The following is a 16,585-nucleotide window of genomic DNA, read 5'->3' as shown; positions in this document are numbered from 1 at the left end:
TATTTCTAAATAGTTATAGATGGTGTTCTCAGTTTGTGCGTGTCATTAATAGAGGAAGATGGAAAAGCAGCTTAGCTCCTTGTCCCTTTCTTCTGTTGGCTCCTATACCTGGGGTCTTCTTTTTGCCCCTCCAGACCTATCCATTCCCAACCAGGGAGGCTGGTCCATATGGATGTCATCAACATACTCTGATGCCTTCTGGCTCTGGGTGGGTTTGGCTAAAGGAAGCCATCATCAGGAGACAGAGATGATGGGTGCAAAAGAGGTGGAGGTGTATTCCAGAGGCTTGCTTCCTTCTAGTTCAAGAGGGATGGCTGCATCCTGCTTCCAATGAGTGGCCCTTTCCCTGTAGCTGTGCTCTGTGGGTACTCAGAATCTCCCTTTCCTGAGACCCTTCAGGCCTAGAAGGTGGTAACCAAGATAGGAAGTTTCCATTGTTGGTTTCATAAGCTCTGCCTAAGCCTCTGTAAATAGTCCCTTTATCAAAATCTCAACTAGCCTGGTTTGCATGAGCCATCTGTTTCTAGATGGGTCTGATACCATTCTTTGTGTTCCTCTCTCTCTCTTTTTGCTGTCTCTCATTCACCTTTGACCCTTTCCTCTTCCCTAATTTCCTCCCTCTGACTACCATTCTTAATTTCTATGTATATCTCTTTTCCCTGATCTTCATTTTCTCTTTTTCTCTCTGACATTTATATTCATGCTTTTCATTACAGTAATACTGCATTATTTACCTTATTTCGGGGGGTGGAGATGAGTTTCACTTAATGAAAATCTTTTTTTTTTTTTTTTTTTTTTTATTTTCTTTATTTTTTTTTATTTTTGGGACAGAGAGAGACAGAGCATGAACGGGGGAGGGGCAGAGAGAGAGGGAGACACAGAATCGGAAACAGGCTCCAGGCTCCGAGCCATCAGCCCAGAGCCTGACGCGGGACTCGAACTCACGGACCGCGAGATCGTGACCTGGCTGAAGTCGGACGCTTAACCGACTGCGCCACCCAGGCGCCCCACACTTAATGAAAATCTTAAATAGTTTTGAAAAATATAAAAGCAAGCTGTTCTTGCTACCGGGTATGTAAAATGGTATAACCACTTTGAGAAGCAGTCTGGCGGTTTCCTGAAAAGTAAAACACACATTTATAATATGATCTAGCCATTCCATTGATAGTTATTTGCCACCCTCACCCCAAATTGAAAGCATACAAAGGATTTTACATGAGTATCCATAGCATTTTTACTTATAATAGCCAAAAATGGAAACAACTCAAATATCTGCCAGTAGGTGAGTGTATAACAAATTGTAGGATATCTATGCAATGGAATACTACTTAGCAGCCAAAGGGAATGAACCATTGAGATATACACAACACGGATGAGTCTTGAAGTAACTAGGTTGAGGGGCGCCTGGGTGGCTCAGTCGGTTGAGCGTCCAGCTTTGGCTCAGGTCATGATCGTGGGTTCGAGTGCTGCATTAGGCTCTGTGCTGACAGTTCAGAGCCTGGAGCCTGCTTTGGATTCTGTGTCTTCTTCTCTCTCTGCGCTCTGTGTGTGTGTGTCTCTCTCTCAAAAATAAACATTTTTAAAAATTTTTAAAAAAATTTTTAAAAACATTTTTAAAAATAAACATTTTTAAAAACATTTTTAAAAATAAACATTTTTTAAAAAATTTTAGAAATAACTAGGTGGAGTGAAAGAAGCCAGACAAAAAAGGTGCATCCTGTAGGATTTAATCTGTATAAAATGAACTAAGTGACAGAAAACAGATTGGTGGTTGCCTGAAGGTGGCAGGGGGCTGAGAGAGGCCAGGAGAGAGGGATTATAGAGGTGCATGGGTTAACTTTTGGAAGTAATGAATATGTTCACCAACTTGTTATGATGGTTTCACAAATGTATACATGTCAAAACTTATCAAATTGTGCACTTTAAATATGTGCGGTTATACCTCAATAAAGCTGTTAAAAATAACACACAGTGATGGGCTTAAAGATGGTCTATTATTAACCAATTACCATAGATGTAGTGGTTTAAAATAGTATAAATTTACTCTCTGATAGTTCTGGTGGTTTCAGATAGTTGGTTCCTTTTGGAGGTTTTCAGAGGAGAATCCATTTCCTTGTGTTTTTCAGCTTCTAATGGTCATCTGTGTCTCTTGACTTGTGGCCCCTTCCTCCACCATCAAAGGGCATCGCTCCAATCTCTGCTATCATCATCACATCACCTTCTCCTCTGTAGTAAGAGCTCCCTCTGCCTCCCTCTTGTAAGTACACTTGTGATCACATTTAGGGCCCATCCCGATAACTCAGGATAATCTCCCCTTCTCAAGATCCTTTAAAAAAATTTTTTTAAGTTTATTTATTCATTGAGAGAGAGAGAGAGAGAGAGAGAGAGAGAGAACGAGAACATGAGCAGTTGGGAGAGAGAAAATACCAAGCAGGCTCTGCACTGTCAGCACAGAGTCCAGTCTGGGGCTGGAACTCACAAACTGTGAGATCATGACCTGAGCCAAAAGCAAGAGTCAGATGCTTAACAGACTGAGCCACCCAGGTGCCCAAGATCCTTTTTTAAAAAATTTGTTTATTTACTTATTTTGTGTGAGAGAGAGTGCATGTGCACGCACATGAGTGGAAAAGGGGTGGAGAGAGAGGGAGAGAGATAATCCCAAGCAGGCTCCACACTGTCAGTACAGAGCACAGAGCCCCATGTGGGGCTCAATCCCATGAACTATGAGATCATGACCTAAGCTGGAATCAAGAGTTGGATGCTTAACCAACTGAGCCACCCAGGCGCTTCCTCATCTCGAGATTCTTAATCACATCTGCAATGTGATCTTTGCCATATAAGGAAACATTTACAGGTTCTGGGGATTAGGACATCCATATCTTTGGGGACCATTACTAAGCCTGCCTCAGATGGTGTACTGTTTGCTCTGCAAAAATTCATGTTGCTTAGTGTCTGGGAATAGCTTCTCTCTTTCTGTTTTGCACTGAAGTATTTATAAGTAGCCCTGGCTCTTGAAGAGGATAATTTCCAGGTTGGATACTCCCTGAAAATCTCACTGAGCGGGAATCACTAACTGTGTTACTTCTTTGCACAATACTAGGCATCCCCAGTGTAGCAGCCTAAACCTCTCAAACCCATTCTTGCGTGGGCCATGCATTGTTGCAGAGAGGGGCTCGGATGGCTAGGGGAAGGATGATCCTTTAGACAAATGTTGCCATTCTGCCCAAAGCTATTCCCTATTTTACAGGCTCCTATCTGCCCTTTGTTAACTCGTCTCTAATCATACCCCCCTCTTTAACATACTATCTTTTCCAGTCTGACTGGTGAGGTGCTAGGAAAATGCTCACCACCTCACTCTCTGTAGGAAGCAGACATAAGGGCCCATTTGTAGAGATGCTTCTAGAGAAGCTGCTGAGATGGAGCTGTCATTCCTAAAAAAGGATGGACCCTTGGGCTTTGCCAACCCTAGCCTCTTGGAGCTTTCTCAGAGGAGTGGAGAGGCTGTGGATGGGGTTTGGTGTGCTAGGGAATGAGGTCAGGAAGAGACTTTGCCTTTTAAGAAGCCCCTCCCCCGCTCTGCCCCCCCACCCCCCACGGGGCAGCGGATGGAATCAGAGAGATGCTGTTGCTTGCTGCTCACAGCCTCTGGAGTGGCTGCCTCAGATCTGCACTCTGGCCTACACCCACAGGAGGCCCAAATCTACTCAATCAAAAATATCTCCAAACTAGGAGTTCTCCAATGTACGATTGCCTCCAAAAGGCAGACAAATGGCAAGACTTGAATTTAGACTAGGAAGTTTGTGGTTGAAACTTGGGTGCCTCTAGCAATGCCTTTGGGGCCCAGAGGATGGTTCTCAGGCTGTAAAATGAGAGGGGTAGCTTCCATCTACAAAATACTCTCCTAAAGCAGGGGAGATGGTCCTATTTGTTCCTTTTGCTGCCCTAACATGCTGGATTTCCTCCATGCAGCATGTAGCCTGGGGATTCTGGTGGTCTCTCCTATGCAAAAGGTCAGGTAAGGGAGATGAAAATGTTATCCTAGTGTGGACACAGCTGAAGTTCCTTCCCTTGCCTGAAGGGGTCAGCAAAGGCCCAGGAAGGGTAGAGACATCTTGACTCCCAGGAGAGACCATTCCTAATAGGCCATCAGGTCCAGGAGACAGTCCCTACTGAGCTACTGTGTTATTAGTTTTTCTGCTTGCACATAGACAGATCCTCCCACAGTGTTCCCCTAACTGCCTGGAGATATTGGGGCAGGCCTTGGATGTTGGAGAATGGGAGTCTGTGTGGGATACGGGAAAGGCGGTGGGCCCAAGGCCCCCAACTGAGGAGAGCCATGTCAGTGTAGAATCCCCCAGCTCTGCCCTCTTGGATACTTCCCCTGGGATGTCCATGTCCTAGCCAGAGCCTGTAATCAAGCCGTCAAAGCTAATAGGATGATTTCCGCATAAAATGAAATTGTGGATGAAGAATGGGGAGGCAGGAAACAGATTAATGGTTCTAATGCTTTTTCCTCAACTTTCACTACTCAATAAAGTACAGTCATCTGACTCCTTGTTTGTGTGCTAGGAAAATGATGACTTCTCTGAGAGGCTCTTAGCAATGATTGTTTTGTTCCTTGTTGTCTGTGTCTGTTTGAGTGGGGACAGGCAGAAGAGACCTTGACAGAGATGGGCAGCTCATCACAGTCTGACCCTTTGATGAGCATCTGGCTTCTTTTCCAGTCTCACTGGTTGCCATATTTTCAATTGTCAATAATGTTTCTGTTTTTTAATTACAAAAGTATGACAAGAATACACACTCTTATTATTAAAAAAAAAAAAAAAAACAGAGGAAAGAACAAAAACCTATTTTACTTGACTCCTCCAGTCTACCCCTTCCTAAGAAGGGAGAATCTATTATTGTTGGTTTGGGAAATATCCTTCTCTGTATATGTGGTGGTTTGAAAATATGTCCACAATATTTGATCCTACTTCCTTCAAATGGTGGAGCCTAATTCCCCTCACCTTAAGTGGAGGATGTACTTAGTGACTTGCTTTTAAAGCATGAAATGTGGTGGAAATGATAGTTTGTGATGTCTGAGAATCGGACTTGAGTGTTATTAGGTCTTTCTCTTTGTCACTCTCTTGGACCACCTGCTCTGGGGCAAGCCAGCTGTTCTGTTGTGAGGACACTCCAGTGGACCTAACGAGAGGCCCACGTGGTGGGGAACTGAGGCTTCCTGCCAACAGCCATATGATTGAGCCATTAAGAAATGACTCTAATAGATTCTACCACCTCTGAGGGTACAGGCTCTCTGATGTCAGGCACTGTGCTCCTCAGGGTTTCCCTCTCTTGGAAATAAGAGCACATATTCCCCAGGTGCGCTTTTCTATTGATAAAGAGTCCCTAAGGGTTTATATAATAGGCATGTCTACTTCCAGAGCTCCGGTTATGTGGTGGTTTCTGATACTTGCTGCTAGTACCATCCTCCAGGAGGAGAGGATTTATTACTTCAGTTGCTGGGAGTGCTACTGGCAGAAAACCCTTGACAGTCAAACCCTTCTGGATTTCTTTAGCTGAAGGAGACACCATGCCCAAGGTCTTGACCCCTTCTCACAGCCCACATCTGATGATTGATGAATGAGTGGTATGGAGCCCAGCCCTCTCTCCCCAGCTCAGGAGAGCTCTGCAGGGTATACCATCTTCAGATTCCCCTGCAGGATTGCCTGAGGCATTCTGCTGAGACTGCATTGCAGCTAGACTCCATCCTCTGCCCACTCTGCCTCCCCACTCATCCCTTTAACAGGTATTGGTACTGGAAGGACTCGCTAATAAACCTCCTGCATGTTAGTCTCAATCTTAGAGTCTGCTTCCTAGGAAACCCAAGCAGGGATGGAATATTCTAAGAAAGCAGATGAGGATGAGGTGAGGTTTTAGAGTTGGATGACTGGCTCCCAGCTGATGTCACGTGTGGTAGACAGAGCACTGACAGAAGGTGGCAGGGCAGTCGTCCTCTGGTTATGAACTGTGATCGTGTGCTGGTGGAAGGGAATGCATCAGCTGTTGCAAGCCATTTGACACACATAGGGAAAATAGCAACTATATTGATGCTCTGGAGAAGGATACAAAAGCTGAGGGTAATCAGTCAGTTGTTATTAAAAGCTAAGTGTCAGACCTGGAGGACCTCTTTGGAGGCATGTAAAGAGGCTCTTATCTCCTGCAGTGAGAGGGCAGAGAAAGCTGAGAATCAGGCTTGGAGCTTAACCACAAGAGTAGAGGAGCTCCAAAGAAGGTTTGACTCCCAACTGAGGAAAGTCTGCTATGCCAAGGACAGACCTTTGATGGGAAAGAATGGGACTCTGTACATGAGATAGGCTGTCAGAGGTGATAGACCAGAATTATGAATCCTCATTTTTCCCTGGGAACCAATGGGTAGAAGCAGGAGTGGCCCTTTTTGCCGTCACTCTTGGTGACCAACTTGGGGACAATCTCTTTCCCACTCCTACATCTCTGGCTTCTGTGAATTTAAACCATTCCCAAGGAGGAAATTCTTCGATTTGGGAAAAGGCAAACATTCTATTAAACTGTAAGTTATGGCTGCCATCTGGAAAACTTTGGGCTACTTGTGACAAGGAACAGCAGGCAAATAGAGGATTCACCATCCTGACAGGACTAACTGATCCTGATCATTAGGCAAGACAGAGCTACTGTTACACAGTGGGAGTGGGAAGGATCACGTTGAGAGGCAATGGGAAATCTCTTCAAATACAAACCTTACTCTATTTGTTACAGAAATTTACCTTATATATACATTCTTTTATATATGTTAGAATTATTTATATTGCAAGACTCAGAACAAAACAGAATAACTAATAGTTATTAATAGGGAGTTAGTTAAGTAGATTATATCTACTCTTATTATGGATCATACGCATCTATTAACAGAATGAAGTAGATCTCTGTGTGTTCATCTCCCAAGACATATTTACTAAGTGCAAAAAGTAATGTGCAGAGTAGTCTACATAAATCTTTTGATACAAAGAAAAAAATATAAATATGCATGCTGATATAGGCACACATAATATTTTTCTGAGTGATACATAAACATTTTTTAAAAGTAGTGGTTGCCTTTAGGGAGTGAAATTGGCAGGTTAAAAAAAATTTTTTTTATATCTTTCTGTAATATTTGACTTATCTAACCATATCCATGTATTTTATTGCTTTCACTTATACATAATAGCAAATGTCTGAGAAGTGGTAGGCCATTAAAATTTTATTCTTTCCAATTTTTGTCTTACAAATTATTGCATGCTACTTAACATCCAGAAATCAGGAAAAGAAGTGGAGAGTAGGTTAATATTTTCTCCCCGCTTTTGGGCTTCAAATCATTTGTGAACTACATTGTAGGACTTCAGAAAAAGCAGCCTAGTGAAGAATCCATTTACGTGTCATTGCCCGGAAACTCCTTAATCCCTTACCTCACCACCTCCGCATTCCCAGTAAGAGGAGCCACTTCTTACTGGGTTATGTATAGTTATGTGTGTGTGTGTGTCCTGGATTATACCAGGCCAAAGGAGTAGCGTATAACAATGGTTATATGCTTCCCATATAGTCTTCCCATATTACCACTCAGAGCAGCCCTGAGCCTCAGGAATAAGCCTGATTTTGGGCTGTCAGAATCACCGTGACTTCCTCCTTGTTTTCCTTCTTTCTTTTTTTTTTTTTTTTTTATTTTTTTATTCTTTACTTATTTTTCAGACAGAGAGACAGAGTGTGAGTGGGGGAGGAACAGAGAGAGAGAGGGAGACACAGAATCCAAAGCAGGATCCAAGCTCTGAGCAGTCAGCACAGAGCCCGGCGTGGGGCTGGAACCTGTGAACTGCGAGATCATGACCTGAGCCGAAGTTGAAAGCTTAACCGCTTAACTGACTGAGCTCCCCAGTGGCTCCTCCTCCTTGTTTTCCACTCTGGATTCTCTCTCATGGTCTCAATAGTGGTCCTGCCAGCTGGTCTCAGTCAGGGATACTCCAGCTGCTTAGGCATGCTGTAGTGACTTCGGCTGTCAGAGGGACTCTGGTTCTCTCCTCTTAGGAGCTCTGTTTCCATGTAAATGTAGGAGAGCAAAGAGAGTTATGTTTGGGTTTGTTTGGATTCTGGGTAGCGTTCAGGAACCATATGTCATATTCCATTTGGTACATCTGGGGAGGGCTGATGCAACTCCATTTGTCTATAGAGTCTGAACCCAAGCCCCCATTCAGTTTAATACCCTTTTACTGCTATGCAAATAACTCACAAAGGGATGGATCGCTCCACTGTCAAATCTTGTTACGTTCCTGGTAACCAGGATTGGTTCCTCACAAAATTACCAGGTTTGGGCAGTGCCTTTGGGTTCTGTCTCTCTTACTCTCCCTGGAAAAGTCATGTCTTCCCAGAAAGTGCCAATTTTTCAGGAGCACAGGGTATTAATGATGCTACATCTCCAGCATTTTGGTTCAGACACAGAAAACACAAGAGGACTGTGTAAGGGGCTGAGGAAAGGAAGAGCATTTTCTTCCTTCTAACCCAGAACTTCATGACTCTGCAGTTGACCATGGTACCCCTGGTCCTATTGTGGGTCTGGGCTATTCTCTTTCTGCCTTGGGATTAGTATGGCCAGTGACTCCTCTTCAGATTTGATTTGAAGGTACTAAGGGTGTGCCTCTAACTCATGCTCTCTCAGTTGTCCATATTAACTTAACAGGATTGGCAACTCTATGATGGTCAAATGATCCCACACTGCCTTAAGCTTAGAAAGTATATATGCTATTGGTAAACAGTGAAAAAAAACAGGCAGGTGTCCAGGGGCATCGGAGTGTACCTGAGAATCTGTTTATAGCTCCAATGCCTACAGGGCATGAAGTCACAGGATAGTTAGGATGGAGCTGGGAGGATCAGGGAAAGTTCTAAACAGGTGGGATAAGGAAATCTACTTAATTTATGCCTCGGATGACCTCTGGAAATAGCCTCCTAGCTACAGTGTTCTGGTGGATAGCTGTCCATTGTAGTAGTACGGCATTTGAGTCTCTGAATTTGCTTCTCCCCTAAAGCTGTTCTTTCTCCTGCAGTTGGTGGCAGGTGGTGCTGCCATATATCAGTGAGGGCAATTAAGGAGTCCATAGCCCTATAAACAGGAGGAGAAGCCATGACCATCCCGGTGACAATGACCATGGAGGCTCATGGCAATGGCCATGCAGAGGTGCCTGCCCTTTAAGACCTGCCTAGGGAATCTAATTCCTTCCTTTTTCTGGGCTTCAAGGAGTCTATTTATTCTTGAAGTCACTACCACTGGCGGGGGAAAGTGGCTGCCTGACCCTCCCTGCTCTACACTTGTCCATGGTAAAAGGGCAGGCCAGGCTGTGCTGGGTAATCAACAATCCCCAAATCTTAGTGACTTAACTCAATAAGAATTGATTGCCTGTGTCAGTGCAGGCTCTGTGGGACTCCCAGGCAGCTTTTCTTCAAATACCAACTCAAGGACTCTGGCTGCTTCCATCTTGCAACTTAATCATTTCAGAATCCTTCACTTCCAACCACACTAATAAGAGGGAGAAGATGAGCCAAGGTTTTTGTAGGAAATTTTAGAGGTCAGGCACAGGCAGAAATTATTACAGCTTCAACAGAATTGCCCCGAAGGCTAGAGCTCTATCCTTTGTACCTTTGCAGGAGAAGAAATGGGATTGGTGAGTGCAGATCCAGTGTTTGTCATGTTCACGCAGGGCTTTACCCGCCATGGTTACTGCAACTGCTTCCAGTTTTTCAGGTACTCATGCAGCTCTCTCTCTCTCTCCCCATCACAGTCTACCAGCTTTCTGGATGTTTTCAAACCTTAATGGTACTGGTTTACTAGTGGCACATAAACAATTGAGATCTGAGATCTCAACATGGCCACCACATAGTTGTTGTTCCATAATATTTAATTGAATTAATGGAGAAGGCTAAGGATGTTTGGATTTAGGTGTCTCCACATCAGATTTGAAGAAAAGCCAGTCTCAGGGGTCAGACTGAGCTAAAGGCAAGAAGAGACTTTCAGTTCTGCCTGTGCCCAGAGATGCCCCCAGAAATCCTTATCCTTTGGAATCTGGCTGTGGTACAGTGAGTCCACAGAACATGAAGAACTGTGGTCAACTATAGAAGCATGGAGTTCTGGCTTAAAGGTGGCAACTTTTTTCCTTGCCAGCCTTGCACATGGGCCTGGTGATGATTCCCTGTGTTTGAGCCAACCCAGGGTTAATTACAGCAGTCCTCAGCTGCCTGTTTGATTCTGTTTGTCTCTGTGTGTGTTGACCTGGCCTTGCTCCTCTGGATCAACCAAACAGATCCTTGCTGGTCATCGTCACTGCAGAGAGAGGGTGGGTATCTGAGGCCTGAGGTAGCCTGAGCCTGGCCAGGCTGGGGTCCCAGCATAAACCTGACCCCAATAGGTGCTGAGTTATAAACCATTTAGTGGCTGCCTGAATTATCAACACATCTGATATTCCTGCTCCTGCTTCCTGCTATTCCTGTGCTTCCTGCTTCTTTACCATTATTGTCAATAAGGAGCTTTACCAATAAATGTAAAACTCTGGGACTTGATGAGGTCCTGTTTACCCCTCCTTGGTGTGGCCTTTGCTTCTGTGTACTATTCACTCACCTCCTCCTGTCTTCTGCTAATGGTTGTAGTCTGGGGAAGGGTGTCTTTCATTATTCCTGGAATATTTGTTAGTGTGATGAACTGAGCAGTTTCTTGTCTTTTGTTGGTGGGGGGTGACTCACTATTTATTTATTGACAAATATTCCACATCTGTGATCCTCTCCAGTCAGAATGAGAGCTGTTGGCCTTGGGTAGTTGGAGAATGAAGTCATCTGACGCATTCATCCTGTGAATGGCCCCACAGATAGCATAGGGTTTAATCTGCCTTTGGAACCTGCCCATCAGCTTGTCAACCTTGGCCTAATTCATCGGGATGGACACATGGCCCTTGGTGCCGATGATGTGGTTGCTGGCTGACCATTTCTGCTGAGTGTACAGGTCCACAAATTCACCAGTGTTGTTATGGGTGCTGAGGCCACATCTAGTGCCACCACAAATGGGGCACTTTCTTGATGATTCATTTTCTCAGCTCTGTGACCTGAGACCACATTGTACCAAAACCAGCTTCTGAGAAAAATAAGACAATAGGGCTAAATGCTTTAATCCTCTGTCACAAACATCCTCTTCTCTGCACTGAATCTCCAGCTGATTGAAGTGCTTCACATATTTCAAACCACTCCACTACCTTGGGATCTAGGGTTTTCTGCTGTTTAACTAGAATGAATGTTGCTGCGTGCAGTTGCAGTGGCCTGTTCCCATGACTCTTAGTCCTATGCAGCTGCTTGCTTCATCAAGAGGAGGTGAATTTATGTGTCTCATGGAAAATTTTCTCAGTTCTTCTGGATGCATCTTTCTTCCTGAGTTAGCACAACCTTTGAGCAAGTCAACCATGCTGAAGTTGGCCTTCTGGGCTCCCTGCAGAAAAAATCTGGGGAAAGGTCCTAGCTCTGCCTTTGTTTCATGTCCAAGGAAATAGCATGCACCTCCCACCCCTGATTTAGGACATGGTGTCTGCATTCTGGCCCTCTACCTCTACCTGACTCATTCTCCTCCACCTGACTTCCATCTGGATCTCTCTCATCTACATCTTCTCAGCATTCACATTAGTAGGAGGGCTAATGAAAGGAGTCAGGGGAACTAGTAGATCCATCATGTGAGAGGAGGTATGGAAAAAAACTTTTTAAAACTGTCACAGGAGATGTAAAATCTTCGATTAGCCACATTCAAGTAAAGAATATGAAACGCATGGGAATCGTTTTTAAAAATTGGGTTTAAAAATTATAAAAGATATATATATCCAGTTTTAAAAATGAAATAGCCCATGGGGCACCTGGGTGTCATAGTCAGTTAAGCATCAGATTCTTGATCTCAGCTCAGGTCCTGATCTCAGTGTCATGAGTTCAGGCCCTGTGTTGGGCTCCACGCTGGGAATGGACCCTACTTAAAAAAAAAACGTTTTTTTAAATAAAAAATGAAATAATCCAGAAAAATATCAAATGAAAAGTAAAATCTCGGGGGACCTGGGTGTCTCAGTTGGTTAAGGGTCGGACTTTGGCTCAGGCCATGCTCTCATGAGTTTGAGCCCACATCAGGCTCTGTGCAGACAGCTCAGAACTTGGAGCCTGCTTTGGATTCTGTCTCCCTCTCTCTCTGCCCCTCCCCTGCTCATGCTCTGTCTCTTTCTCCTTCAAAAATAGACATTAAAAAAATTTTTTTTAAAAGAAAGAAAAATAAAATCTCTAGCCCCCTTATATTTTCAGTTCTTCCAGAGGGTAGAGATTAGGAAAAACAAGAAAGCTGGATCACTACTTCATTTTTTTTATAGCAAAATTAATTACGCATAAGTCAAGTTGGCATAAAAATGAAACTATAAAAGTACTAGAGGAAAACATAAGAAAAAACATATTTTGAAAAATATTCTTAATGTGTGACACTTTCCTAAGCATGACTCAATAACTGAAGCCATAAAAGGAAAGGTTGATACATTTGACCATATCATATTTCATATTTATCTATTTTTGCCTTCTACTTTTTCTATTATAATTTCAAATAGAAGTGATAATATCAGGTATCTGTCTTATTCTGACTTCAAATGGAAAGCTTTCAAATGGCTTCATTATCTGTGTGTTGTTTTTCTTTTTTTTTTTTGTAGATACTATTTATGAGGTTAAGGAACTTTTATTCTTAGTTTGCTATTTGTCATGAATAAATGTTGAATTCTAGCAAATGATTTTTCTACATTAATTTTTATAATGTGATTTTTCTCCTTGAATCATATGGTGAATTATATTGGTTGGTTTTTTTAAAAAAAGATTTTATTTTTTTAGAGCAGTTCTAGGTTTACAATAAAGTTGAGAGGAAGAATCAGAGATTTCGTATATAGCTTCTGACCCCACACTTGCATGGCCTTTCCAATTATCAGCCTCACTTATCATAATGTTACTTTTTTTTTTCATCCAAGGATGAACCTACCTTGACACATTCTAAGCACCCAAAGTCCGTGGTTTACTTAGAGTTAACTCTTGGTGTTGTACATTTAATGGATTTGGACAAAAGTATGATATGTATCCATCATTATAATGTCATATAGAGTATTTTCATTGCCCTAAAAATTCTCTGTGCTCTGCCTGTTCATATCTCTCCCAACCCTTAAGCCCTGACAACTGCTGATCTTTTTATTATCTCCATAGTTTTGCCTTTTCCAGAATGTGCTATTTAAAAAAATTTTTTTTCTTACTGTTTATTTAATTTTGAGGGAGATAGAGAGACAGAGCATGAATGGGGGAGGGGCAGAGAGAGAGGGAGACAGAACCCAAAGTAGGCTCCAGGCTCTGAGCTATCAGCATGGAACCTGATGTGGGGCTCAAACTCACAAACTGTGAGATCATGACCTGAGCCGAAGTCCAACGCTTAACCAACTGAGCCACCCAGGCGCCCCCAGAATGTCCTATTATTGGAATTATACAGTATGTAGCCTTTTCAAATTGGCTTCTTTCCTTTAGTAATATTCCTCTAAGGATCCTTCCTGCCTTTTTATAAATTGATAGCTCATTTCTGTTTAACACTGGCTAATATTCCATTGTCTGGATATGCCACTGTTTATCCATTCACCTACAGAAGAACATCTTGGTTGCTTCCAAGTTTTGGCAATAATAAATAAATCTGCTTTAAACACCTATGGTCAAGTTTTTGTGTGGACATAAGTTTTCAGCTCCTCTGGGTAAATATCAAGGAGTACAGTTGCTGGATTATCGTAAGAGTATGTTTAGTTTTGCAAGCAACTGCCAAACTGTCTTCCAAAGTGGCTGTTCCATTTTGTGGTCTTCCAGCAATGAGAGTTCCTGCTATCCCATATCCTTCCAACACTTGCTATTGTCAGTGTTCCAGATTTTGGCCATTCTAAAAGGTGTATAGTGGTGTCTCATTGTTTTAATTTGCATTTCCCTGATGATACACGATGTGGAGCATATTTTCATTTGCTTATTTGCCTTCTGTATATCTTCTTTGGTGAGGGGTCTGTTAAGATCTTTGGTCCATTTTGGTTTTTTTTTCTTTTTTAGATTTTTCAACTTTATTTTTAATGTTTTTTAAAAATTTAATATAAATTTTAAAAAATTACACCCCAGTTAGTTAGCATATAGTGCAATAATGATTTCAGGGGTAGATTCCTTAATGCCCCTTACCCATTTAGCCCATCCCCCCTCCCACAACCCCTCCAGTAGCCCTCTGTTCTCCATATTTAAGAGTCTCTTATGTTTTGTCCCCCTCCCTGTTTTTACATTACTTTTGCTTCCCTTCCCTTGTGTTCATCTGTTCTGTGTCTTAAAAGTCCTCATATGAGTGAAGTCATGTGATATTTGTCTTTCTCTGACTAATTTCACTTAGCATAATACCCTCTAGTTCCATCCACGTAGTTGCAAATGGCAAGATTTCATTCTTTTTGATTGCCGAGTAATACTCCATTGTAATATATATATATATATATATATATATATATATATATATATATATACCACATCTTTATCCATTCATCCATCAGTGGACATTTGGGCTCTTTCCATACTTTGGCTATTGTTGATAGTGCTGCTATAAATATGGGGGTGCATGTGTATCTTGGAAATAGCATACCTGTATCTCGTGGATAAATACCTAGTAGTACAATTGCTGGGTTGTAGGATAGTTCTATTTTTAATTTTTTGAGGAACCTCCATACTGTTTTCCAGAGTGGCTGCACCAGTTTGCATTCCCACCAGCAGTCCAAAAGAGATCCTTTCTCCGCATCCTCGCCAACATCTATTGTTGCCTGAGTTGTTAATGTTAGCCATTCTGACAGGTGTGAGGTGGTATCTCATTGTGGTTTTGATTTGTATTTCCCTGATGATGAGTGATGTTGAGCATTTTTTCATGTGTCGGTTGGTCATCTGGATGCCTTCTTTGGAGAAATGTCTATTCATGTCTTTTGCCCATTTCTTCACTGGATTATTTGTTTTTTGGGTTTTGAGTTTGATAAGTTCTTTATAGATTTTGGATAGTAACCCTTTGTCTGATATGTTGTTTGCAAATATCTTCTCCTATTCTGTCGGTTGCCTTTTAGTTTTGCTGATTGTTTCCTTTGCTGTGCAGAAGCTTTTTATTTTGATCAGGTCCCAATAGTTCATTTTTGCTTTTATTTCCCTTGCCTCTGGAGACATGTTGAGTAAGAAGTTGCTGTGGCCAAGATCAAAGAGGTTTTTGCCTGCTTTCTCCTCGAGGATTTTGATGCTTCCTATCTTACATTGAGGTCTTTCATCCATTTTGAGTTTATTTTTGTGTCTGGTGTGAGAAAGTGGTCCAGGTTCATTTTTCTGCATGTCGCTGTCCATTTTTCCCAGCACCACTTGCTAGAGAGACTGTCTTTATTCCACTGAATATTCTTTCCTACTTTGTCAAAGATTAGTTGCCCATATGTTTGTGGGTCCATTTCTGGGTTCTCTATTCTGTTCCCTTGATCTGAGTGTCTGTTTTTGTGCCAGTACCATACTGTCTTGATAATTATAGCTTTGTAATACAGCTTGAACTCTGGGGTTGTGATGCTTCTTGCTTTGGTTTTCTTTTTCAAGATTGCTTTGGCTATTTGGGGTCTTTTCTGGTTCCATACAAATTTTAGGATTGCTTGTTCTAGCTTTGTGAAGAATGCTGGTGTTAATTTGATAGGGATTGTATTGAATATATAGATTGCTTTGGATAGTATTGACATTTTAACAATATTTGTCCTTTTTATCCAGGAGCGTGGAATATTTTTCTAATTTTTTTGTGGGTCTTCTTCAATTTCTTTCATAAGCTTTCTATAGTTTTCAGTGTATAGATTTTTCACCTCTTTGGTTAGATTTATTCCTGGGTACTTTGTGGTTTTTGGTGCAATTGTAAATAGGATGGATTCCTTGATTTCTCTTTCCGTTGCTTCATTGTTGGTGTATAGGAATGCAACCAATTTTTTGTGCATTGATTTTATATCCTGCAACTTTGCTGAATTCATGAATCAGTTCAAACAGTTTTTTGGTGGAATATTTTGGGTTTTCCATATACAGTATCCTGTCATCTGCAAAGTGTGAAAGTTTGACCTCCTCCTGGCCGATTTGGATGCCTTTTATTTCTTTGTGTTGTCTGATTGTAGAGGTTAAGACTTCCAATACTATGTTGAATAACAGTGGTGACAGTGGACATCCCTGTCTTGTTCCTGACCTTAGGGGGAAAGCTCTCAGTTTTTTCCCATTGAGGATGATATTAGCATTGGGTCTTTCATATATGGCTTTTATGATCTTGGGGTATGATCCTTCTATCCCTACTTTCTTGAAGGTTTTTAGAGAAAGGATGTTGTATTTTGTCAAATGCTTTCTCTGCATCTATTGAGAGGATCATGTGGTTCTTGTCCTTTCTTTTATTGATGTGATGAATCACATTGATTGTTTTGCAGATATTGAACCAGTCCTGCATCCCAGGTATAAATCCCACTTG

The 16,585-nt window shown here is 42.1% G+C and overlaps 1 pseudogene across 1 annotated transcript in view; it reads left to right on the top strand.

Annotated features, from left to right (window-relative positions):
- The window catches only part of LOC132669451 (large ribosomal subunit protein P1 pseudogene), a 29,712-nt pseudogene that overhangs the window by 8,855 nt on the left and 4,272 nt on the right, over positions 1-16,585 (top strand). The window contains exons 4-5 of the transcript XR_013556213.2: positions 2,127-2,257; positions 7,390-7,481. The product of XR_013556213.2 is annotated as a large ribosomal subunit protein P1 pseudogene (transcript). The remainder of the gene's footprint in view (positions 1-2,126; positions 2,258-7,389; positions 7,482-16,585) is intronic.

This window comes from Panthera onca, chromosome B3 (genome assembly GCF_046562875.1).
Source record: "Panthera onca isolate mPanOnc1 chromosome B3, mPanOnc1 haplotype 2, whole genome shotgun sequence".
Lineage (NCBI taxonomy): Eukaryota > Metazoa > Chordata > Mammalia > Carnivora > Felidae > Panthera > Panthera onca.
Note: the sequence above shows the minus strand (reverse complement) of the source record. Positions and strands in the feature narration are given on the sequence as shown.